Source organism: Diabrotica virgifera, chromosome 4 (assembly GCF_917563875.1).
Source record: "Diabrotica virgifera virgifera chromosome 4, PGI_DIABVI_V3a".
In the NCBI taxonomy this organism is placed as follows: Eukaryota; Metazoa; Arthropoda; class Insecta; order Coleoptera; family Chrysomelidae; genus Diabrotica; species Diabrotica virgifera.
Window position 1 is genome coordinate 47,665,322 of NC_065446.1, and position 27,786 is coordinate 47,693,107.

General features: G+C 33.5%; 1 protein-coding gene across 3 annotated transcripts in view; it reads right to left on the reverse strand.

Moving 5' to 3' along the window:
* LOC114333033 (mitochondrial basic amino acids transporter) overlaps positions 1-27,134 on the reverse strand; it is a 72,690-nt gene extending 45,556 nt beyond the window's left edge. The window contains exon 1 of one of the 3 annotated variants that reach the window (XM_028282850.2): positions 26,868-27,134. The gene's annotated coding sequence lies outside the window, so the exon portion shown is untranslated. Of the gene's footprint in view, positions 1-26,169; positions 26,320-26,518; positions 26,662-26,867 lie in introns of those variants that run through there. The other 2 variants (XM_050649109.1, XM_050649108.1) reach the window with 2 other exon arrangements.
* Positions 27,135-27,786: the final 652 nt, after the last annotated feature.

Consider the following 27,786-nt stretch of genomic DNA (forward strand, 5'->3'; position numbering starts at 1 on the left):
TGGTTTGAAATGGAAACACCCTTAAATATTTGCAGTTCAAATGATTTTAGTTTCAAACACATATCTCGCTTACCATGAGAAAAATGTTTTTAGTTTCTTATCCACAGAGAACGGCAGTTCTCACCAGTGGTGCACAACACCCCTACAAGCGACACTATATATACACGAAATTTTCGATTTTCTAAACCTGACTGAATTGAAAATTGGGCCAAATCCCATCTTAAAGTTTAGGAAAGACTCGTCCATCCTTATATTACTTCTCCATTTTGGTCCAAGGGTGTGGATTTTACGGCCCTTCCCATTTAAAGCCTGTTTTTCGTTCTCGTCCCCAATACTCCCAAAAATTTCAAAAATGTAAGCCCGACCTTTACGGCTTCTGATAGCATAGATTCCTTTCCAACGCATGTTTAATTTTGAAAATCGGTTATACTATTCAAAAGTTATCGAGCTCAGAAATATGACTCAATTTTTATTTAAAAAATGGAAAATGTTTGTGGATAAGTATGTTTGTATGTATGTGTGTGGAAAAGTTACACCGATCTGAATTTTTTTTCTGTGTTTCAAGAGGGTGTGAGGGCCGATTCAGAACCGGTCTAATTTTTGACTTCTGACTACCCGTAAGTTAGCTAGAGGACTAGGTAAATACAAAATAACATATTTTTTGGGCGTATATATCTTAGGTTCAAGGAAAGACAGGAAAACCGCAAATACACCAAATTAATAGGGTTGAGTTAAGCTTTTAAATGGCGCCTAAGCGATCAAGCTGAGATATACGCAGTGCTCACCATAGCCAAAAAACTGAAAAATTAAACTTTGAAAATTTTGGTTTTTCGACAATTACTCAAAATTTCAACCTACGAATTTCGCCAATAACTGAGCGTTTGTAGAAGGACTCAGGACGCGTCCAACGGTGTATACCTTATATCTAAGAAAATTCGAATTTTTAAGTTATAGGCTGCATAAATATGATCAAATCTATTTCTTATGGGAAAAAACGGTTTTTCAAGCTCAATAATTCCTGTAATACGTTCAGTTATCATACTCGATCTTGGATGCATCAGATACTACTTGTCAATATGTTTCAAATTCATGTTTAGTGATCAACATCAGGTAAGCCGTTCAGAAGTTATAGAGCTCCAAAAGTAGAATTAGTCCAGGAACTGAAATTTTTCACTTCGCAATTTTTACAGAATGGATCGATTTGCTTAAAAATTTGACAATAAATAGTGGATAGTCCAAGGATCAAAATCTATATGATGCCGAAAGACGCTTTTACCATGGGGTGGTTGCCACCTCATCTCGAGAGTGGAAATTTTTTTTTATATTTTGACCGCAAATGCTGGTAAAAATATTAATTATAAGCAAAAAATGTTCATTATACATTTTTTTTGATAAAATTAATAGTTTTCGATTTATTAGTTATCGAAGCTGTTAGTTTTATATCGGAAAGATTACCAGATAACGGCAGTTCTCGCCAGTGGCGCAGAAATACACCCCCCTACACGCGACACTATTATATATACGAAATTTTCAATTTTCTAAATCTGACTGAATTGAAAATTTTGCCAACTCCCATCTTCAAGTTCAAAAAAAGACTCACCCATTCATATGTGAACCATCCATTTTGGTCCAAGGGTGTCGATTTCACGGCCCTTCCTATTTAGGGTCTGTTTTTCGTTCTGGTCCTCAAAACTCCCAAAAACTTCGAAAATTTAAGTCCGACTTTTGCGGCTTCTAACAGTACTGATCATTACCTTTCCAACGCATGTCTAATTTTGAACATTACCAGAGAACGGCAGTTCTCGCCAGTGGCGCACACCCACACCACCCTACACGCGACAATATACAGCGTGTCTACTTAAGTTGGAAACATATGGAAAACTTTTTTGTTATGCATTTTACGAAAAAAAGTTGTTCCTTATAAAAAGTTCTGTATGCTCTAAAACCTAAGATTCAATCATCAGATATCAAATTTTCTCAATATTATACGAAGTATGTCAAAAAATATGAACTTCGTTCAAGAGTAAAGTACCTTTATTTCTCTCAATATCGAAAAGTCTTATTAGGAAAAGTTGTTTGGAAATATAAACTAAGATCAAATATGCAATTACATGGTTCTAATTGGAAAAAAATATTTTCCAAATTTTTCTCAAATGTGTTGATACTAACTTCGTTTTTATTTATTGCACATACGATAACTCTTTTATTATTACTTTTACGAAAAAAAGGTATTCTTTATAAAAAGCTCTGTATATCCTAAGGCCGAAAATGCAACCATCAGATATAACATTTTATTAATTTTATACGAGGTATGTCAAAAAATATGAATTTCATTCAAGAGTAAAGTACCTTTATTTTTCACAATATTGAAAACGGCTATTAAAAAAGTTGTTTAAAATTAAAAACTATGTTTCGATATGCCATAACATCCTTCTAATTGAAATATTGTTAAATATAAAGGTACTATAATCTTGAGCGAATTTCATATTTTTTGACACACCTCGTATAAAATTAATAAAAGTTGATATATCATGGTTGTGTCTTAGAATTTGGACCATGCAAAGCTTTTTATGAAGAATAGCTTTTTGTCATAAAATGAATAATAAACGAGTTATCATATTTGAAATAATTAAAAACGATGTTGGGTATCCATAACTTTGAGTATTTTTTATTCCAATTAGAAGCATGTAATTGCATATTTGATCTTAGTTTTTAATTCCAAACAACTTTTTGTCATAAGAATTTTCGATATTGAGAGAAATAAAGGTACTTTATCCTTGACCGAAATTCATATTTTTTGACATACCTCGTATAATATTGAGAAAATTTGATATCTGATGATTAAATATTAGGTTTTGGGGCATGCAGAACTTTTTATAAAGAATAACTTTTTTTCGTAAAATTAATAATAAAAAAGTTTCCCATATGTTTCCAACTTAAGTAGACACGCTGTATATACACAAAATTTTCGATTTTCTAAATCTGACTGAATTGAAAATTGGGCCAACTCCCATCTTAAAGTTCAGAAAAGACTCACCCATCGATTTTGGTCCAAGGGTGTAGATTTTACGGCGCTTCCTATTTAGGGCCTCTTTTTCGTTCTCGTCACCAAAACTCCCAAAAAGTTTAAAAAGTTGTCCAACCTTTGCGGCTTCTAATAGAACTGATCATTACCTTTCCAACGCATGTCTAATTTTGAAAATCGGACCCGTGTTGAGCTGCCCCCCCCCCCACTTGCAAAAATCAAAAAACAAATAGCCCTGATTTATGAGCTATTTATGAGCTCTCATATTCCGCAAACTAAAAATTTTGAGCTCGTTCCACTGAGCAGGAATTTGATACTCTAGTGGGGGGGGGCTGAGTCAGCCCCCCCCCACTACTTAAAAATAGGAATATTGAATCGGTTTTTGCGGCAGAATTACGAGCTATTTATGAGCTCCTGAAATTATATAGTTTCGATTTTTGAGCTCATCCCCTTCACCCCCAAACAACCCTTTAATTGATTTTACTTAAGAGAAAAATGTTGAGAAAACTTAAAATATGTCGTATTGCGGATATAATTCCTATAGCTTATATACTCTAAGAATAAACTATTAAATCACGTGCATTTCGATTATTGAGCTACAACCCCTTCGCAAGAAAACCACCCTATCTTCCCGGCTTAAGAGAAAGTTGTACTTAAAATGCATTAAACTAATTATTTGTCGACTACATATCATTGAATAATTTATAAGCTTCCAAATTAGGCGCATTTAGATCAGTAAATTGCAATTTATTTTGTATAGTGCAGTCACTGAAGGTAAAAATCAACGATTACCTTCAATTTCGGTGAACCTTCATCGATTTTCACGAAAATTGGTCAGTGGTTAGAGGATACGTCAAGAAACAAAGGTGACATGGTACCACCTTGCGCCTTAACCCTAAGGGTGGATACCGCCCCTTCTCGGGGGTGAAAATTATTTTATTAAAAATAACTGCACAAATCAATAAAAGAACAAATTAAAAGCAATATTTATTATATAAAGTTAATAAAATAAGTCAATACTTTTTAAGTTATTAAAGATCAAATATTTTAATTATTTGTGAAAAACATGCATGTTATGAAGCGGTTTTTCGCAAATCACTGAAAAACTGTAAGTTTTTACAAAAAAGTTAATAGTCGTTTAATTCGTATAGCTTATATTCTAAGAATAAACTCTTAAATCACGTGCCGTTCGATTATAGAGCTACAACCCCTTCACAAGAAAACCATCCCATATTCCCGGCTTAAGAGAGAGTTGTACTTAAGATAATTTAAATTAATTATTTGGCGACTACATATCGTTTAATAATTTATGAGCTTGCAAAATATACGCATCTCAATTATTGAATTGCCATTTTCTTTCTATAGTGCAGTCACTGAAGGTAAAAATCAACTATGACTTTCGATTTCGGTAAATCTCCATTCATTTTCACGAAAATTGGTGAGCGGATTAAGATGCTATCAACTTTTTCTGGAGCTCATTTTTGATAGGTATTCTAAGTACTTTGACAAGTATTTAGTACCTAAGTTATAAAATGCATCTCTTTTCCGTTATTTAAGCTTAAATCGTTAGATTTGAACAGTCACAGAAAAAAATATACATTTAATTACCAATAACTTACTTTAAATTAACATTAAAGGGGTTTTCAAGTAAGCAATTTATTATATTTTTTATTAGCTTAAATTTTAGTGATAAACATTTTTTTGTAAAAATTTACAGTTTTTGAGTTATTTATGAAAAATTGCTTTAAAGCATGCATTTTCTTTCACAAAAATTAAAATATTTGATCTTTAATAACTCAAAAAGTATTGATTTATCTTAATCACATTATATAACAAATTTTGTTTACAATTTGTCCCTCTCTCGATTTGTGGGGTTATTTTTAATAAAGTAATTCCCCCCCCCCTCCGAGAAGTGGTGACATATACCACAGGTTAAAACCCCAAGTTGTTATTGTTAATTCGTGAAAATGAATGGAGATTTAACGAAATCGAAGGTCATAGTTGATTTTTACCTTCAGTGACTGCACTATAGAAAGAAAATGGCAATTCAATAATTGAGATGCGTATATTTTGCAAGCTCATAAATTATTAAACGATATGTAGTCGCCAAATAATCAATTTAAATTATTTTAAGTACAACTCTCTCTTAAGCCGGGAATATGGGATCGTTTTCTTGTGAAGGGGTTGTAGCTCTATAATCGAACGGCACGTGATTTAAGAGTTTATTCTTAGAATATAAGCTATACGAATTAAACTACTATTAACTTTTTTGTAAAAACTTACAGTTTTTCAGTGATTTACGAAAAACCGCTTCAAACACATTTTTTTCACAAATAATTAAAATCTTTGATCTTTAATAACTTAAAAAGTATTGACTTATTTTATTAACTTTATATAATAAATATTGCTTTTAATTTGTTCTTTTATTGATTTGTGCAGTTATTTTTAATAAAATAATTTTCACCCCCGAGAAGGGGCGGTATCCACCCTTAGGGTTAAGGCGCAAGGTGGTACCATGTCACCTTTGTTTCTTGACGTATCCTCTAACCACTGACCAATTTTCGTGAAAATCGATGAAGGTTCACCGAAATTGAAGGTAATCGGTAATTTTTACCTTCAGTGACTGCACTATACAAAATAAATTGCAATTTACTGATCTAAATGCGCGTAATTTGGAAGCTTATAAATTATTCAATGATATGTAGTCGACAAATAATTAGTTTAATGCATTTTAAGTACAACTTTCTCTTAAGCCGGGAAGATAGGGTGGTTTTCTTGCGAAGGGGTTGTAGCTCAATAATTGAAATGCACGTGATTAAATAGTTTATTCCTAGAGTATATAAGCTATAGGAATTATATCCGCAATACGACATATTTTAAGTTTTCTCAACATTTTTCTCTTAAGTAAAATCAATTAAGGGGTTGTTTGGGGGTGAAGGGGATGAGCTCAAAAATCGAAACTATATAATTTCAAGAGCTCATAAATAGCTCGTAATTCTGCCGCAAAAACCGATTTAATATTCCTATTTTTAAGTAGTGGGGGGGGCTGACTCAGCCCCCCCCCCCCACTAAAGTATCAAATTCCTGCTCAGTGGAACGAGCTCAAAATTTTTAGTTTGCGGAATATGAGAGCTCATAAATAGCTCATAAATCAGGGCTATTTGTTTTTTGATTTTTGCAAGTGGGGGGGGCCAGCTCAACACGGGTGAAAATCGGTTATACCATTCAAAAGTTATAGAGCTTAGAAATTTGACTCAATTTTTATTTAAAAAAAGGGAAAATGTTTGTGGATATGTATGTGTGTGTTTGAAAGTTAAACCGATTTGATATTTTTCTCTGTGTTTAAAGAGGGGGTCAGGGCCGATTTAGAACCGATGTAGTTTGTTACTTTTGACGACCCATAAGCCAGCTATAGGACTTGGTAAGTACAAAACGGCATATTTTTGGGAGTATATATTCGGATCACGAAGAGACAGGAGAACCGCAAATACATCAAATCAATAGTGTTGACTTAAGCTTTCAAATGGTGTCTAAGCCGTCAGGATCATACATATACACGGCTCAGTATATCCGAAAAACTGAAAAACTAAACTTTGAAAATTTTGGTTTTTCGACAATTACTCAACATTTCAACGTACGAATTGCACCAATAACTTAGCGTTTGTAGAAGGACTCAAGACGAATCTAACGATATATACCTCATATCCAGGAAAATTCGAATTTTTAGGTTATAGGCTTCATAAATATGATAAAATCTATTTCCTCTGGGAAAAACGGTTTCGAAAGCTCAATAATTCCTGTAATAGCTTCAGTTATCATACTTGACCTTAGATCCATCAGATACTACTGGTTAATACGTTTCAAACGCATGTTTACTGATCAAAATCGGTTAAGCCGTTTAGAAGTTATTAAGATACAAAGGTATAATCCAATTAACGATTATTCCCCAAATGGTTTATGTAGTTGTAGTGGTTACGACGCTAAATTTGATCTGGCAACGGGCAATCCGACTTCATTTACCGGCCATCTCAATATTTTTTTTTAATCTATTTCGAATAGAAAAAAATCTAGTGAACATTCGATGGACACTAGATCATTTGGGAGATAATGCAACAAAGGTGACAATTTATAAAGCTTGACGTGTAAGAGAGGAACATTGCATTCAACTTCATACATTTAATTTATAAATACCTTTGAAAAACTCCTGATACAAGAATAAAAAACCGCTACACGCCGTAAAAATGAGTGGCGCATAAAATATTCCAGCTAAAAAAGATCTGATATGAATGTTACGTGGCGCGAAAATGGATTTTCATTTGATGCAAAACAAAATTTTAGTTTTATTTTAAAATATTTTTCCATAATATTTGCTAAATTTGAAGTAAACGCGCCACAAAAGGGTTTCAAAATTCAAACTGTATCAAAGTTACTCTTTTGTGGCGCGTTTACTTCAAATTTAGCAAATATTATTGAAAAATATTTAAAATAAAACTAAAATTTTGTTTTGCATCAAAATGAAAATACATTTTCGCGCCACATAACATTCATATCAGATCTTTTGTAGCTGGAATATTTTATGCGCCACTCATTTTTACGGCGTGTAGCGGTTTTTTATTCTTATATAAAAGATACAGGAGATATCCTCCGGTATCCCACAAAAAAAGTTCATCCCCCCACCTAAAATATGTCAATAGTTGCAACTCTATTGACAACACTGTGCTTTTTTCCCATTTAACCCATCTTCTTCATGTGCCGTGCTCGATTATCGAGCGTTGGCTATCAAATTGACTATAGTAATTTTGTTGACGGCAGCTCGGAAAAGGGATGCAGACGATCTGTTATGCCATTCTCGCAGGTTTTTAAGCCATGACGTTCTTCTTCGATCTGGCCCTCTTCTTCCGTCTACCTTGCCTTGTATTGTTAAATGGAGTATATTATATATCTCTGGGTGTCGCATAACATGGCCAAAATATTCAAGTTTTCGATTTTTAACTGTTCTGACGACTTCCGTGCTTTTCCCATCGGGTGCAAAACCATGGGGGCCATGGCCCCCTCCGAGAATAAAAAGAAATATAAATTTGAATATTTGCAGTTCAAATGTTTCTAGTTTCAAACACATATATATGTACAAAACAGGGGATAAATATATCTTTTGGACTAGACTTGAACAAAAGCAGTAACGGAAGCTTCAAGAATGACTAGGATGTTGTGTAAATCAAAGTTTTGGTAATTTTACAAAGTGCCATTGGTTAGAACAACCTTGACAGTCGTCAAAATCATATCAATTTCTATACTCTGTACACACAAAGAATACAAAAAAATGAGGCGTTACTTGGGTCACTAGCACTTAGAACAAACGAGTTGGTTGGTACTTTCGCACATTCAAAAAGGATTGTTTTGCAAGTACCTATTGCGTTTTATTTTTCTAATGGAAAGTATGCTCATAATAAAGGGGATGACAGCCCAAAGCCTTGTCAAGAAACCTTTAACATCTTTCGCCAAACTAAGGGGCAACGACGGAGCCATACAATCCCATGAAAAAACATCAGACGCACAAGGTTGAGCTAGATTTTCTACAAAGTTGTCGCAAGTCGCAACCAGATAGACCCTTAGAAGTCTAAACAGGTACAAGAAAATAGAGAAAGACTACGACCAATAGTAGAGTCTATAGTCTATAGTGTTCTCAGGTCGACCAAATATTGCTCTAAGAGGCCATCGTGTAGATGACCTTCTGTTTCTGGACGATGATGCTGGATATGGATATAGCAATGAGAGGAATTGTGAAGGTTTAAAATCGCATCAGGCGATAAGACTCTTCTTAAACAACACCTATCCACAGCATCTTTCCGAGCAACATACATTAGTATCACCAGTCAAAATCAATTGATAACAAGTTGTCGTGAAGAAATAATTGAACAAATAATGAATCAGGTTCATAGTGCAAAATTATTACTCTGTCATATTTGACGAAACGACCCACGTATCTCACGTGAAACAGCTTTCTCTAAATTTGAGATACATACACAATAACAACATTCGTGAAGATTTGTCAAGTTTATTGACGCTTATGAGAACATAAAAATAATTAGCGAAAATCAAGATAGAGGGGAAGAACAAGGCCTGACAGGAGAAGCATTGGGAAGAATAGTATTAAACTTGTTAAAATAACTGCACTTAGATCTGAAGAAATGTGTAGAAATCGCAACTGACTTTAATAATACTTTAATAATGATAAGTTTTGAATGACTTTATGGCAATCAAAAGTATGTGAAAAGTGCCTTAAAACTCACCGTTGTAACCCTAATTTTTTAAAATTATCTCCAGACCCCCGGTACCCCCTACCAAAAAAAGTTCATGGCCCCTCTCGAAAATCGGTCCTGGATCCGCCCTTGTGCAAAACAGCTTCGTTACGAACTCTATCCACCCAACTTATTCGTAGGATTCTCCGGTATAACCAGATTTCAAAGGCTTCGAATTTCTTGAGAAGAGTATCTGTTAAAGTCCAACCTTCGACACTGTACAAAAGAGTAGAGAACACATAACATCTCACTAATCTAATTTTAAGATTCAAAGTAATGTTGTTTCCACATAAAAGTTTCGTTATCTAAAAGAATAGCTCTAGCCTTCTCTATACGTATTCTAATTTCTTTGCTCATGTCCCAGTTCTCATTTAGATTACAACTAAGGTAGGTAATACTGTTAGTTCTCTCTAATTGTTCACCATCAGCTGTTACTACTTCCGGTTGTATTGGGGTCTTACTGACAACCATCACCTTGGTATTTGCGGTGTTTAGCTTGAGTCCATATTCATCACACGTTGTGGTAATCCTATAAATCAGATGATGAAGTTCTTCATAATTGCTCGCAATTAACACGGTGTCATCCGCGTATCTCAAATCATTAATATTGACGTCATTCATTTTGATACCACATTGAGCATTATCCACTGCTTTATTGAAAACAAACTCAGAATAGATGTTAAATATTAGTGGGGACAAAATGCAGCCCTGCCTTACTCCTCCTCGTATTTGAAGTTCATCAGACGTGTCCCGTCCAATTCTGATGTTTGCACGCTGATGCCAGTAAAGATTTTTGATAATGCGTAGGTCTTTATCATCAATACCCACTTTCTGAAGAATAGCAATAATTTCAGTATGTTTTACTCGATCAAAGTCAATGAAACACATATAAACCGGATGTCCGACTCTGCATCTCTGTACCATAACCTGAATACTAAACAGTGCTTCTCTGGTCCCAAGGTTATTGCGGAATCCAAACTGTGTATCACCAAACTGTTCTTCTATTTTTTGGTACATCCTAGAGTGCAAAATTCGTAAAAATATCTTTAAAACATGACTCATCAAGCTAATGGTTCGGTAGTCACTACATCTTTTCGCGTTTGCTTTTTTAGGTATCGTCACAAAAGTCGACAGCAGCCAATCCGTTGGTATATAGCCAGCTTGATAAACTGTATTAAAAAGATGAAGGGAGAGATCTTTTACCTGAGCTTTCGAAGAGCTTTATAATTTCACTCGGTATTTCGTCTGGTCCCGTCGCTTTTCTGGTCTTTGCTAATCTTATTGTTTGTTTAATTTCGTCCATAGTTATGTCAGGTCCTGTAACTATTTCGTTAATTTCAAGCTCGGGCCTTTCATCATTAAACAGTTCCTCAATGTAGTCTTTCCTTCTGTCTATTTTATTCAAATCAGTGATAATCAGTTTTCCGTCTTTATCAACGATGTTATTTGCATGTGTTTTGTTCTTACCGGTGAGTTCTTTTATTTTTTTGAAGTTATACTTCTTTACGGGCGTAATGACGGTGAAATTTTATATGGGAAAACCTAGCGACCGGGCGCATGCGCATTATAACTTTGTTCTGATTGGATGTTCAAATGACATGACAAAAATTATCCAATATGGCAGCTGTGGCACAGCTGTGGGACTGTGTTTGGTTATAATGTATGCTTGTTGCGTTTTAAAATTTGTAGGAAGAGAAACAACAAACAAAAAGTTAGTTAATGGTTATACTGCCTTTTTAAATAGTTTTCATATTATATTTTTGGACTTATTTACATAGAAGAGATGATTGTTGCATGCCAATGTGAAAGCTCATCAAACTGTGCCTAGTATGAGTGCCGCAGATCTCGCTTATTCAAAGCTAAAGAATCTTTCACTGGTAAGTGTTTTATAAATAGTTGATCAAATTTTGTTATGATATTTGAGCATAGCCACTTTGCACGACGCAAGTGATTGCGAAATTTATTAGTCGTTATACGGGCTCCGATACCTACCTTGAACCTACCAAAATACATAAGTAGTATGTAATACTTTTATTTACATAATACATACAAGATTCTTCTTACTGTATGTTTTGTTGTATTTTTTCAATTCTAAATCATTTCAATTCAAAATCAAAATAATTTGATTTACATAAGTTAAAAATGTCAAAAGGTTAATCTGTTTAGTTAGACGATCTTCGCACGTAATGACAAGCTGTCTCTGTGGCGAAGTTTTAATGCGAGTGAAAACGCAAATACCAGCCGCGTGGTAAGTTGGTTCGAATCCCAATAGAAACTTTTATTTTTTTATTTTTTTTTATACATTTTATGATTGTAAGTATATTTATTATATAATTTTATTTTCAGAAAATACGTATTTAGTTAAAAAATTTTCCGACAATTAATGTTCAGAAATCATTTCTGGCATTTTTAATGTGTTTGTGTGTGTTTTATTTTTTTATTATTTTAATTTTTGGCACTGTTTTAATAAAAATGTTTGAGAAGTAGTAAGTATAAATTAATTTAATATTTAAATAAAATATAAATAAAAAGTATATTAATTTCGTTTATAATCATATAATCATATAATAGAAGTATAACTTCTTACGTGCGTACAAAGTACACACACATTCTTTTTATACATATTAAATGACCCATGAAATTTAACTCATACTGAATGAAAAACGTGAGGTAGACTTTAGATTTGCCTCACATTGTATAATTCTTTTGCATTTAAAAAATCGGTGAGCAGGATGAGAACACACATTTTTAATTGAAATTTTGTCCTATTACAAACCACCCTCAGCAAAATATCCTGATGAAATGCCAATACATTTAAGTCATAAATTATAAACAAACGGAAATTGAAAACAAAAGGAACGCGTGTGGTGATTCTTTATAAAAGCGTTTAATGTAGGAGCTTAATTCATATTTTTGGAATATGTAGGTTTATTGAATCAATACTGACATAATCAATTTCGGATATTTTTAAATTTAAATTATATACCTGCTTTAAAAATATGTTAAAAAAGAGGGAAATAGACTGTATGTTTTCGTTCTTTTCTAATCGAATGCTTATTGTAGCTATTAGTGCAGCCGATATGTGAAACAATTGTGAATTTAATGATAAAAGCATATAATTTGGACCACATATACTACACATATAAAGGTTCAAATTTAGATATGAGACCATCTCAGATTTTTCCTTTTACAAAAATTGCGGGCATTCAAAATGGCGACTATACATATGTGACTAATAGCACGATAATTTTTGTACGAGACGTCCGATTTCAAACAAATTTGGTAGGTATATAGTTTTTTTTATGTATAAGATCGAGGTCTTGAACCGGAAGAACCGGTTTATCAAAAGTTGTGTTTTTCCTGGTTTTTATGTAAAAATATGTTGTTTTTTTTTTTCAATTCTTTCACCATGTATATGTATATTAATTTTTCAAAAAGCTAATACCGCCATTGAAAAGAGCGTAAAAATATTTTTTAGGAAATATTTTGAACTTTTTATTTACGTTAATTACCATTTAATAAATGCATAACGTATCTTCACATGTACCTATGTGTGGCAGATCCGTGCACATATAAGAATTATTATGCGTTTAATGGTAGAAGCATATAATTTGGACCACATATACTGCACATATCAAGGTTCAAATTTAGATATAAGGCCATATCAGATTTTGCCTTTTACAACAATGGCGGGCATTAAAAATCGCGACTATACATATGTGACTAATAGCACGATAACTTTTGAACGAAAAGTCCGATTTCAGCCAAATTTGACTTTTTTTTATGAATAAGATCGAGATCTTGAACTGGAAGAATCGGTTTACCAGACATGGTGTTTTTACTGTTTTTTATGTAAAAATGTTGTTTTTTTTCTCAATTATTTCACCCTGTATATATTAATTTTTCAAAAAGGTAATACCGCCATTGAAAAGACTGTAAAAATATTTTTTAGGAAATATTTTGAACTTTTTAGTTATGTTAATTACCATTTAATAAATGCATAACGTATCTTCACATGTACCTATGTGCGGCAGATTAATTTTGAATGCCCGCCATTTTTGTAAAAGACAAAATCTGAGACGGCCTCATATCTAAATTTGAATCTTTGTACATATGTCTAGTGTGTGTGTTCCAAAGTATATGCTTCTACCATTAAATGCACAATAATTCTTATAATATTTGCTCGAATCTGCCAAACATAGGTACATGTGAAGATAAGTTATGCATTTATTACATGGTAATTAACATAACTAAAAAGTGCAAAATATTTCCTAAAAAATATTTTTATCCTCTTTTTAACGCCGGTATTACCTTTTTGAAAAATTAATATATACAGGGTGAAAAAATTGAAAAAAACAACATATTTTTACATAAAATATAAGGAAAAATACAACTTCCGGTAAACCGATTCTTCCGGTTCAAGAGCTCGATGTTATACACCAAAAAAAGAACCAACATAGCAAATTTGGTTGAAGTTGGACTTTTCGTTCAAAAGTTATCGTGCTATTAGTCACGTATGTATCGTCGCCATTTTGAATGCCCGCCATTTTTGTAAAAGGTAAAATCTGAAATGGCTTCATATCTAATTTTAAACTTTTATATGTGTAGTATATGTGGTCCAAATTATATGCTTCTATCATTAAATGCACAATTCTTATATTATATTGGCACGAATCTGCCGCACTATATGCAGTATGCAGTTCATCACAAAGAATATAAATGTTTTAGTTTAAATGTAAAAGAAAGTAGCTTCAACTAGAACTTGATCTAAGAGTTCAATTTATAGGATTTCAAACATTAAATTAAATATTTTTACGTGGTTCTGAAATGCTTTTTACACATATTATGAAACTTTTTTTCTGGAATTAATACATGTTTTTGTAATAAATCAAATCATCTTTACTTTGGGAGATTGGGATTGCGTCGTCTACATAGCAGAGTACTTTTATTTATTTTTCTCCCATTTGGTACCCTCTTTTAGCTCTACCCTTTAGCTTTTATTACTTTTATTATTATTTCATCAATGATCAGACTGAGCAATAGAGTGCTCAGGAATTCCTTTGTTCAATCGGGTTAGTTAGTGCTTCTTATACTTTTCAGATAAGGAAAAGAAATATCCAGTTGGTGACACAACCCCCTCCAGGCCGAATCCAAAGTTTTTGAGTAGTATGGATATCTATAATAATAACCTATAGGTTTCCTGCAGCCGATTTTGATGATATACATAGTTACAAACAAATGAAAAGCAAAAAACGGTAAATTTTCACTTTTTTCGTCTATTACCAAAAAGTTAAGCATTTTAAACAAATTTTAGAGTAAGAAACTCATAAACCGTATAAAAAACTTCAATATGGTGTTCGCTCAATATGTCTATCCTTATTGGATGCTTAGAAAATTGCAAAATAAATCATAAATTTCGAGTTTATATAAATATTCATAATTTATGTAAAAATTAACTTAGAACATTCTTATAAAACGGAATGCTGAGACTTCTGGTGCTTAAATCATAACCTTAATTTCAAAACAATTGGTCAAATAGTTTAAAAGTTATTTCATTTGTTTATCCCAAATTTACTCCCATTATTTTACCCCAATTAATGGGGGTTTACCCCCATTCCCCATTTATCCTTGAACAAGTTGATCAAATTTTTTTAACTAGGATACCAGTTAAATTTTAACGCAGAGAGTAACGCTGAAATTAGCTCCAAAATAGAACAGGCCAGAGCTGCTTTTAAAAGGATGTCCAAGGTATTATACAGGGTGTCCCGAAAATATTGGTCATAAATAATACCACAGATTCTGGGGTCAAAAATAGGTTGCTTGAACCTCACTTACCTATATACAATAGTGCACACAAAAAAAGTTACAGCCCTTTGAAGTTACAAACTGAAAATCGATTTTTTTTCATATATCGAAAATTCCTAGAGATTTTTTTATTGAAAATGGACATGTTGCATCCTTATAGTAGCAACATCTTAAAAAAAAATTAAAGTGAAATTTGTGCACCCCATAAAAATTTCTGGGGTTTTGTTCCCTTAAACCCCCCCAAACTTTTGTGTACGTTCCAATTAAATTATTATTGTTGCACTATTAGATAAACACAATATTTTTAAAACTTTTCTGGCTCTTAGTACTTTTTCGATAAGCCAGTGGTTATCGAGATATTTTGAATATTGGTCGAATCCACCACATATTTGTATGGTTAAGTACGATTATAGAGAGCTGTTAATAATCTGAAAATTTATTTATAATTTACATTATTAGGTATATTTTGAAAAAGAAGCCATATTTCGATAAAAAGTGACTTATCGAGAAAAGACTAAGAGGCAAAAAAGTTTTAAAAACACTGTGTTCATCTAAACGTACCACAATAATAGTTTAATTGAAACGTTCACAAACATTTGGGGGGTTTAAAGGAAAAAAACCCCCATACAATTTTTATGTAAATATATTAAAAAAGAAGCCGCATCCCGATAAAAACTGGCTTATCTAAAAAATACTAAGAGGCAAAAAATTTTTAGAAACGTTGTGTTTAACTAATGGTACCACAATAATAAATTAATTTGAACGTACACAAAAGTTTGGGGGGATTAAAGGAACAAAACCCCCATAAAATTTTTATGGGGTGAACAAATTTCACTATAATTTTGTTTTAAGGTGATCGTGCCATAAGAATGCCCCATGTCCATTTTCAATAAAAAATCTCTAATAATTTTCGATATATTGAAAAAAATCGATTTTCATTTTGTAACTTCAAAGGGCTGTAACTTTTTTTATGAGCATATTTGTACTAAGGTAAGTTAGGTTCAATCGAACTATTTTCGACCCCAGAATGTGTGGTATATTTTATGACCAATCTTTTCGGGACACCCTGTATAACAGAAACCTAAAATTGACATTGACAATATTGATCTAAATCGCCTTGTAGCTTTCGAAATGTGGTGCTATAGAAGAATTTAAGGCCATTGGGTGGAGAAGATTCGAAACTCTACAATACTTCATCTTCTCCATGTGTCATCTCTCTAAGAAGGTTGGCAACCTTCATGGCAACTCGTTTCGATGCCGCTCCTCTAAAGACATGCTCTAAAAAAAGGCAGTTAAACCAAGCTCTCAAATTGTTTAACCAGTAGATGCTGCCTCTTCCACGACTCCTTCTACCCTGGATTCTTATTTGCATTATTAATTACAACAAGTTATATCGCTCGCCCCTTATGACATGTTCCAGATATTGAAGTTTTCTAACTTTAATTGTATTTAGAACCTCTTTATTTTTTCCCATTCCTCTCAACACCTCGACATTCCTGACTCTATCCATCCAAATTATGCTACCACAATACTAAAAAGTTTCAGAAAGAGTACTAAAATTATAAAAAGCATCAAGAAGGGATAGCCCGATCAGGGAACACAAAATTTTACGAAAACCTCCAAAAAAATAAAGGAAGGATGAAAATTGGGGAATTGGTAGTTGAAATCGTCTTTTATTATATAAGAAAAAGTTTACAATTATATAAGAAAAAGTTTATTAAAAAAGATAAAAAAGATCAAGGCAGGTTTTGTTTATATTTGATTCAGAGTTGGACCACCATCTCCATATAGCTATTTCAGCACCCTTATGCCTCATCGGTGAAGCTCAGAAGTCTCAACTCTGAAGGAAATACAAACAATTCTGCCAATTTAAGGCAAACCATCGCAATGCAATGAACCCACCTCTGAGACGCAATTCAGCGACATCTCTCGTATTACGAGGAAAACAACGAAAAGTCCCAGATACAAAGTTTACTACCTTTTAAACATTTAGAATAATTGAAATAAAATTTTTTTTCTCTGATTCCGGCTGTGGTTTAGAACTACAACCTTTAGCCACGTAACTATATAACTTATCACTAAGTCAGGGGAGTAATGTGTAGTGTGTGTGTTGAGTAAGTGTCTTGTTACTTTGCAAAGTCGACGTCATTGTCTTTGCAAAGAGAGGCTAATTGTTTCCGAACGTCTGCGGTCCCTCCGGTGAGTACCGATCCCACAAGGACAGAAACTATTTTTCATTTATTAATTTATAATAAATGAAAAATTTCTGCCCCTGGTAGGATTCGAACTCCCGACCTTTAATTTCAAAGGTAGGCGCTCTTACCACTGCGCCACAGAGGGGGTAGAAATAAAAATATAATAAACAATATTTTAAATCCAAGACTTTTCCTTAATAAACTGCTTTCTGGCTGCATCCCATATCTCCGGATTTTACAATATATAATCACAAGAGACGACGAAAGTAGGAGAGTTTATTATTATAAAATTATTATTATAAATTAAAATTGTTATTATTATTATAAATTTAAAAAGTTTATTATTATATAAAAAAAAGTTTACAATCCTACATCCCTTCCATTTTACAAAAATTGGGAAATACGGGGTGAAAAATATTTTCTCGGTGGTGAACAAATATACGTTCAAAATAAGTCCGAAATAGTATAAAATGACTAATTCTAAGTAACTTATGTTCTATAGAGTTTTTTCACTAAGTTAATACTTTTCGAGTTATTTGCGAGTGAATATGTTCATTTTTAACAAAAAAAAAACATGTTTTTGGACGGTTTTTCGCAGATTACTCAAAAAGTAAGTATTTTAGCGAAAAAAATATTCTTAGCAAAAATATAGCTTATAACAAACTGAAAAAAATGGTGTATGCATGAGGTCTGTAGACCCAGTGGAAGCAGATTTGTAGCCAATGAAAAGTAGGTTCTTCTTCGTCAAATTCCAAATCGAATATTTCAATTTGAAATAACCCAAAAACGGAGCTCTTTTCTGGGAAAATTCATTAAAACTTTTTAAAATGTTTAAAAAAAGTTTATTTTTGTTTTTTAAAAAAGCTTCTAACATTAAAAGTAAGTGAGTTATGCTCAAAATATTGTTGGTCTTTTTTATTTTTTGCTACAAAAATCGCGAAAATCGCCCCCTAATTAGCTTCTTAAATAAAATTAATCGTTACCGCTTCACAAGTTCCTTTACTTATGTATTTTTTATATTATCTATAAGTTTCATTGGTTCAAAGTGCTCCTTTTTGAAAATAAATAGGTTTAAAATAAAACATTTTTTCTTAATTTTGAAAAGAATGAAATTTTTATGGAATTAACTTAAAATTATTAAGATAAAAAAGATCAAGGCAGGATTTGTTTATATTTGATTCAGAGTTGGACCACCATCTCCATATAGCTATTTCAGCATCCTTATGCCTCATCGGTGAAGCTCAGAAGCCTCAACTCTGAAGGAAATACAAACCATTCTGCCAATTTAAGGCAAACCATCGCAATGCAATGAACCCACCTCTGAGACGCAATTCAGCGACATCTCTCGTATTACGAGGAAAACAACAAAAAGCTCCAGATGCAAAGTTTACTACCTTTTAAACAATTAGAATAATTGAAATAAAAATATAATAAACAATATTTTTTAATCCAAGACTTTTCGTTAATAATCTGCTTTCTGGCTGCATCCCATATCTCCGGATTTTACAATATATAATCACAAGAGACGACGAAAGTAGAAGAAAGCAAATAGAGGACGCTTAGGCCACGCATTTACCTTCCCTTCGTCAAGGAAAAGGACCGAAAGACAGTTTCTAAATACTCAAACTGAGTAAAAATGAAAAAGATAAAAAAGATCAAGGCAGGTTTTGCTTATATTTGATTCAGAGTTGGACCACCATCTCCATATAGCTATTTCACCATCCTTATGCCTCATCGGTGAAGCTCAGAAGTCTCAACTCTGAAGGAAATACAAACCATTCTGCCAATTTAAGGCAAACCATCGCAATGCAATGAGCCCACATCTGAGACGCAATTCAGCGACATCTCTCGTATTACGAGGAAAACAACGAAAAGCCCCAGATGCAAAGTTTACTACCTTTTAAACAATTAGAATAATTGAAATAAAAATATAATAAACAATATTTTAAATCCAAGACTTTTCGTTAATAAACTGCTTTTTGGCTGCATCCCATATCTCCGCAATTTACAATATATAATCACAAGAGACGACGAAAGTAGGAGAAAGCAAATAGAGGACGCTTAGTAGGACGCAAAATTATTAGTAATACCAAAAATCTCAAAGAGTAATAAAATGTTCGTATTGCTTTTCTGAATATTTTTGATTTTTTGTTTTCTTGTTAGACAAAAATTGGTTATGCTATGGCTGTTCAAAATTTTCCTAAACTACATTTTAACTACAGCTTTTTCAAAAATAAGCACTTTGAAAAGATGAAACTTACAAGCAAAGTAACTTGTCAAGTGGTAATGATAAAATTTATTTTTGATGCTAATTAGGGGGTGATTTTCGTGATTTTTTTTACCAAAAAATAAAAGGGACCAACAATATTTTGACCGTTACTGACTTACTTTTAATGTTAGAAGTTTTGTTAAATAACAAAAATAAACCTTTTTTAAACAAATTGTCGAAACCAAAAGACTCCATCTTTAAACAAATAAATGTTTACAAATTTAATAAAATCTTTGGATTTCTTAGTTCGGAAACAGATTCTCTCTTATACCTATGCCCCATCCTTCTACAATTTACAAGGAATAAAGGGTGATGAATGCAGAGACGTGGGGGTCTAAATAGTTGCACTCCACTACACGTCAATTCATCGAGGCAAAGATCAACGAAACTGTCTCCTAATACTCAAAACGTGAGTAAGAACGTAGGTAGAAGAAGGCATTATTTTTATTTTCAATTCAGAGACCATTACCCCCTTTCTATGGACATTTCGAACCCTTTAGTTCTCATCAGGAAATTTATCGTAATGATGCTCTTTAGATAACTTTCCTGATGAGAACTAAAGGGTTCGAGATGGCCATAGAAAGGGGGTAATGGTCTCTGAATTGAAAATAAAAATAATGCCTTCTTCTTTTTTAAACATTTTAAAAAAGTTAAAATGAATTTTCCCCGAAAACTGCTCAGTTTTCGGGTTATTTCACATTCAAATATTCGATTTGGAATTTGAAAGAAGACCCTACTTTCATTAGCTACAACTTTGCTTCTACTGGGTCTACAGACCTCAGGTATACACCATTTTTTTCAATTTTTTATAAGCTATATTTGTGCTGTAAAAACATGTTTTTTTTTATTAAAAATGAACATGTTCACTCGCAAATAACTCGAAAAGTATTGACTTAGCGAAAAAACTCTATAGAACAAAAATTGTTTAGAATTAGTCATTTTATCCAATTCCGGTGTTATTTTGACTGTATATTTTTCACCTTCGAGAGGGGGTATTTCTTCCCTCCTTACCTCCCCTCCATTTTACAAAAATGGAGAGGATGTAGAATTGTAAACTTTTTCTTATATAATAATAGACAATTTCAACTACCTATTCCCAATAGGACTGCAATCAGAATTAATCACGCTGGACGAAGGATCAACTGACCACCACCCCATCCTACTAGAAATCGGAACATGGGAAGAGACAAACCCGCCAAAAAGAACAAAAAAGAAAATAAAGTGGACTAACTACAAAAGGTTAGTAAGTGAAGGAATAAACATAGTGCCAGTAATAAACAATCCAGAAGAAATAGAAGGAAAAGTCCTAGAGTTCGAAAATATCATCCAAGAGGCAATTAGAAACAGCACAACAGAGGAAGATGTCGAGATATTCATGGGAAGGTTCAAAGACATACCACAAGAAACACAAGAGTTGATAAGGGAAAAAAATAGAGCAAAGAAAACAGCAAGAAGAACAAGAAACAGAGTAGATAAATCCTGGGCAAATATTTTAAATAGGGAGGTCCAAACGGCCCTAAAACTCCACCGTAGCGAAAAATGGGACAACTTCGTACAAGAGATGGAAGAACAAGACTCAAATATGAGAAATGTCTGGAAGCTCCAGAAAATGCTGAGAAGCGACAGGAAACCCATCCCCCCACTACATGGAAGATACGGCATGGTATACACCATAGAAGACAAAGCAGAGGCGATGAGGACTACACTCGAAGATGAATGCAGACTGAACTTCCACCAAGACGAAGACGACGACTTCCTGGAAGAAGTCGAAGAACAAGAAGAAGGACCAGAAGACCCAGAGGACTTCATCCCCCCAACATCACCGGAAGAAATTAATGAACATATCAAAAATAGTTCACCGAGAAAAGCGCCTGGCCTCGACGAAATAACCAACAGAGCCCTAAAATATTTGCCCAGAAAAGCTATAGTGTATTTCACAAATATTATAAACGCAATATTAAGATTCAAGACATTCCCAAACAGATGGAAAGAGGCCCGTGTCATCATGATTCCAAAACCTGGCAAGAATCACACATTCCCACAGAACTACAGGCCAATCAGCTTACTTCCAGCGATCAGCAAGATAGTGGAAAGAATCATCCTCAGCAGACTGCAAGCGGAAACAACCCGACTAAATATCATCCCAGAGGCTCAATTCGGATTTAGAGCAGAGCACTCCAGCGAACTACAAGTCCTCAGGCTAACCGAGTACATAGCAGCCGGTTTCAATGATAAGCAGTACACTGGAGCAGCGTTCCTGGATGTAAGCAAGGCATTCGACAGAGTCTGGCACAAGGGGCTCCTATTCAAAATGCGGGATTACGGGTACAGCGGAGCGATGACGAGGCTAATCTCGTCGTACTTGGGCGGCCGGAGGTTCAGGATTCGGATAGGACAAGTCCTGTCCGAACTCGGAATCCCGGAGGCTGGAGTACCACAGGGAGCGGTCCTGTCACCCCTGCTGTACACGATATACACCGCAGATGTACCTAGAACACCAGGTACCCTCATGAGCCTCTACGCCGACGATACAGCAATAGCGGCCAAGCATAGAAACGCAGATATAGCAGTGACCAACCTACAAACTGCACTAGAAGAAATTGAAGCATGGTGTATCAAATGGAAGATAGCCATAAATTCAGAGAAAACACAAGCGGTTCTATACAAGAAAGGGAGACAGCAGCCAGAGGAACAATTGAGGGTGCAGAACAGGCCCATCGAGTGGAAAAACGAAGCCAAATACCTAGGAGTCATTATGGATAAAGGATTAACCTTCCAAAAACACGTAGAAGCCACAGTCCAGAAGGCCAACATAGCAAGAGCGAATCTAAGAGGACTCACAGGCAGAAAAAGTAAACTAACACTCAAAACAAGGTTAAGATTGATAAATAGCATAATCCTACCGGTATTAACTTATGCGTCTCTCGCATGGGGACACGTATGTAATACACACAAGAAGAAGATCCAAGCAGTCCATAACAACAGCTTGAGGGAGGCCGTCAGAGTCCCAAGATATGTAGCTGAAAGATTCCTGTTCAGAGAACTCCAACAGGTGAGAGTCACAGAAACCATGACAGACAAGGCAAGGGTCAAATTCGCAGAGTTAGAACATCACCCAAATTACATACTGCGAGAGACGCTAAGATACGACGAGTTCCACCGATGGAAGCACAGACGCCCGAAACAACAAATTATAGGATAAACTAAAAGTGATAAGTGATAGTAGTGTGTTCGTAGCTCGAAACAAGTGCCGAAGGTAGCGTTACCCACGAAGTCCAAGTACCACGACCACCTCCAAGGTAAGCAAATATTAGAAAATTAGAAGGGCCTTAAGCCCCCAAAAAAATTTACATAAAATAAAAAACGGCGAAAGCCCCCAAAAAAATTAAAAAAACCAAAAACACAAAAAAATTAGAGCATCGAGTCATCGGGCGGGGCCCAGCAGAGCCCAACAGGGCTCAGTGGGGCTCGGCACGATGACTCGGGGCCCAAGCAAGCAATTTTTAGTACCGCGGATAAGTTATTAAGAAGATAAAGGCATAGAGCGCATCACGCTGGGCCTAGTTTTTTTGCATTCGATTAGGGTACCACAGTGGAATCTTATTACCCAGGGTTCCATTGTGAAGAGCATTTGGCTACGATAGTTGTGCCTCCATCGCGCATCAGCGTGCTATGGGGGGGAAAGGGATGGCCTGGGGCATTGGGGCGAGGTGGGGTGATCCCTGTAAAACTCGGGTCAAAACACCTCGCCCCAATGACTTGTTACACCCGAATGTACTCCTTCGAGAGGGTGAACAAATCCCACAGGTCGGGTTAAATCAAATTGCTTGCTTGCTTGCTACCTATTCCCAAATTTTCATAATGCCTTTATTTTTTTTGGGGTCAGATTGTTCTTTGATCAGGCTAAGAAAGCTTGAGTATTTCGGACATGTAACGAAACGTTCCAAATATAGGTTGCTACAAAATAATATGCAAGGGAAAATAGCAGGCAAACGCAGTCCATGACGAGGAAGGATTTCATGATTGAAGAACATGTCTATGGTATTGACAAAAAAATTAAGATAGGTATAATGGTACCTAACGTTCTGAGAGGACATGGTACATTAACAAAGGGACAGTGGCGTGCTGGAACTTTTCAAGCGGCCCGGTGATTTTATAGAAAAGCGGCCTCCCATCCTCATTTTACCTTCTATTATCAGGATGTTTTATTCGTTATTTAAAAAAAATCAAAAATATAAATTATTTTTGAATCAAACATAAAACTTCGAATTCAATGACGTTTTTAATTTGCTATATTTTTTCATTTAAGAATAATAATCTTACAAATAATAAATGACATGTATGACAATATTGTATGCAGTAACGCAGAAACCATAATTTCCTGAATAAATATAGGAATAAATATAAATTTCCTAATATGAATTTGATTACGTATTTTTTTATGCGAAATAAGCCACAATTTTACTAAAAAATGAATTTATTAACGTTTCGAAGCCCAAATCTGGTTTCGTTGTCAAAATATAAAATACTATTAAAATAAAACAAACATGTTGTTGCTAAGTAAAAAAATTCTTCTAATAATTTACTTAATCTGACTCATTTATATTGGTAATTCAGACGTATATTATACATTTTAAAGTAGGAGACTTTAAAATGATATCGCCAATATTTATGAGTTGCGTTCCTGGGACGACTTTACTAAAAGATAGTTCATTCGATTACATGAAATCAATCCGAACTCAAGAATATCGTGATTTACTATGGAATCTCTAACGCGAGAATTTTACTGTCATCGTTGCATTTGATTGTCTTTTTAAAGACAGATCACATGCTATGATTTTTTGCGAAGGATATTCTTGAGTTGGGATTGATTTCATGTAATCGAATGAACTATCTTTTAGTAAAGTCGTCCCAGGAACGCAACTCATAAATATTGGCGATATCATTTTAAAGTCTTCTACTTTAAAATGTATAATATACGTCTGAATTACCAATATAAATGAGTCAGATTAAATAAATTATTAGAAGAATTTTTTTACTTAGCAACAACATGTTTGTTTGATTTTAATAGTATTTTGTATTTTGACAACGAAACCCGATTTGAGCTTCGAAACGGTAATAAATTCATTTTTTAGTAAAATTGTGGCTTATTTCCCATAAAAAATACGTAATTATAAAAATGCCACAAGGAAATAGCTTCAGAACAACATGAATTTGATGTAATTAAGATAAAAGTAAAATAAAATTTTGAGAATTTTTCAATTATGTATTAAGCTCAATTTTAGCAAATTAATTATATAAGAGAGTTCAAGTGCAAGTAGAGTGCAAATACTTTAATTTAAAAATATTTAAAATGTTAATGCAAAGCAATAAGCTAAATATTATTTTGCGATTATTTTATAAAATAATTACTTAACTCTTGATCAATAATTTCCGCATTAAAGTAGATTTTTGAGCAAATACGTCGATTATTCCATCATTTTTAAACTCATACAAAGCTTCTTTTTCTATAGCCATTAGCATAAAAGTGATCTTGTGTTAAAGTACTTCTTAACCGATTTTTTTATGTATTTCAATGTTGAAAAGCTTTTTTTGCAAGATACTGGTGCCACTGAATACAGCACACTGATATAAGTTGTACTTATGCAAAACAGCGTAACAGCAAGCTATTCAATCTTTAAACTTTTTAGTACCACACGGAGGTGAAGTTTTCACGATATCAACATTGTCATTTGTTACTTCATGTTCATTATCACTTAAATTAATAATATCATATTATCATCCTTCATATTTTCTGTAGACTTAACATATTCATCATGAACTCGATCTTATATTATAATCTCAGTATGTATTTTGCAAAATCCTATTTTTAATACAATCCATTTATCAGAAAAATCCACGAGTTCTTCTCCAATTGCAGTCGCAGATATGGTAGGATAAAAATTTCTTAATTTTTCAGTATACCATTTTTTAATGCATCAAAATTTCTAGGATGTAGAGTGCTTAGATCATAATAAAACGATTTGATCAAGACCTCTTTGTCTTGATCATATCGTTTTTCGATACTTCCAATAATTCAGTCAAAAATGTGGAAGACGTTTTTCCATTTTTTAATTCTGCAGAGTACATACCTACATGTTTGAAGGGAATTGGAAAACCATTAAATATACTTGTAGGCATGTATGAAAATAAATAATATTATCTGTAGCAATCTATTTATGTATATAGACTGTAGAGTCTTATTCATTTACTTAAGCTGTATTTCACAATTAAAAAAAAAATTTTTTATTTTTTTTTAAATGTTTTATTAATATTATTAACAAAATTGACATCCGATTAGAAATTAAAAAAATATTTTTTTTATTACATCTAAAAATTTTTGTGAAAACCTATTTGACCGGCCTCAAGAAGCCGCGGCCTCTCGGTGATTGCACCGATTCATTTATATGGCCAGCACGCCACTGCAAAGGGAAGTTACAACAATGTGCGATCAAATCAACAATTTGCGCTATATCATTTATTTTTATTAATAAATATTTAAAAATATACTATCTTACGAAAATAAAATAAACTTACCTTAAGGATTCAATTGACAGTAGTTGCTACAGCTTAACATGCTCTTACAACAGAAGTGACCAAAAGGTTATTATTAATCAGAATTGATTTAATGGGGTAAACAATAAGAAGTTAGCAGGCAAACGCAGTCCATGACGAGGAAGGATTTCATGATTGAAGAATATGTCTATGGTATTGACAAAAAAATTAAGATAGGTATAATGGTAACTAACGTTCTGAGAGGACATGGTACATTAACAAAGGGAAGTTACAACAATGTGCGATCAAATCAACAATTTGCGCTATATCATTTATTTTTATTGATAAATATTTAAAAATATACTATCTTACGAAAATAAAATAAACTTACCTTAAGGATTCAATTGACAGTAGTTGCTACAGCTTAACATGCTCTTACAACAGAAGTGACCAAAAGGTTATTATTAATCAGATTTGATTTAATGGGGTAAACAATGAGAAGTTAGCAGGCAAACGCAGTCCATGACGAGGAAGGATTTCATGATTGAAGAATATGTCTATGGTATTTCCAAAAAAATTAAGATAGGTATAATGGTACCTAACGTTCTGAGAGGACATGGTACATTAACAAAGGGAAGTTACAACAATGTGCGATCAAATCAACAATTTGCGCTATATCATTTATTTTTATTGATAAATATTTAAAAATATACTATCTTACGAAAATAAAATAAACTTACCTTAAGGATTCAATTGACAGTAGTTGCTACAGCTTAACATGCTCTTACAACAGAAGTGACCAAAAGGTTATTATTAATCAGAATTGATTTAATGGGGTAAACAATGAGAAGTTTTAAATTGATTTAAACCACTCTTCTTCGCTTGGCTGCAAATCAGGCTAGTATGTGATTATCTGGAAACTTACGCAGTAGATAGGGTATTGAAAGGTCAGCACCAAAGAATAGTTTATATATTTAATGAGGATGCTCGCAATTATGGCAGATAAGAAACTGAGTTGTTTATTGGCAATTGAAATAAAATCTGTGAATATTTTTACATATTATATCTAAAATATATATGTGATATAAATAAATAACGGTATTAGTTATAGAAATTAAATAATATTATTTACTATTTTTGTTGGGAATCTGCCACAATTTTACTTTAAAATTCCACTTCGGAAATCTTTCTCAAAATACAAAACAATAAATAAAACAATAAATTAAACAAATTTTGTTTTTGTTGCTTGGTTAAAAATTCTTCTAATTTCATATTATCTGAACCATTCATATTGACATATATTACATATTTTAACGTAGATGACTTTAAAATGATATTGAAAATATTTATGAGTTGCAATCCTGGGATGACTTATTGGAAGATGGGTCTTTCGATTACATGAAATCAACTTTCATCATAATGGCATCCACACTCCTAGCGGAGTGATTGCCGCCCCCTTTGGGACTTTGGGCTCATCCGATTCGTTTGTCGCGGTGAATCAATCCGCATTAACATTTTGGTTTTACAATTGGTTGTGTGACTTGGCGTCTTCTACAATTTTTCTCCGTTCGTTCCTGTTTTTGCTTGTGGTTACCCATTCTCTAACTCCTATCTTCTTAAGGTCTTCGACAACCTGGTTCTCCCATCTGGTTTTTTGTC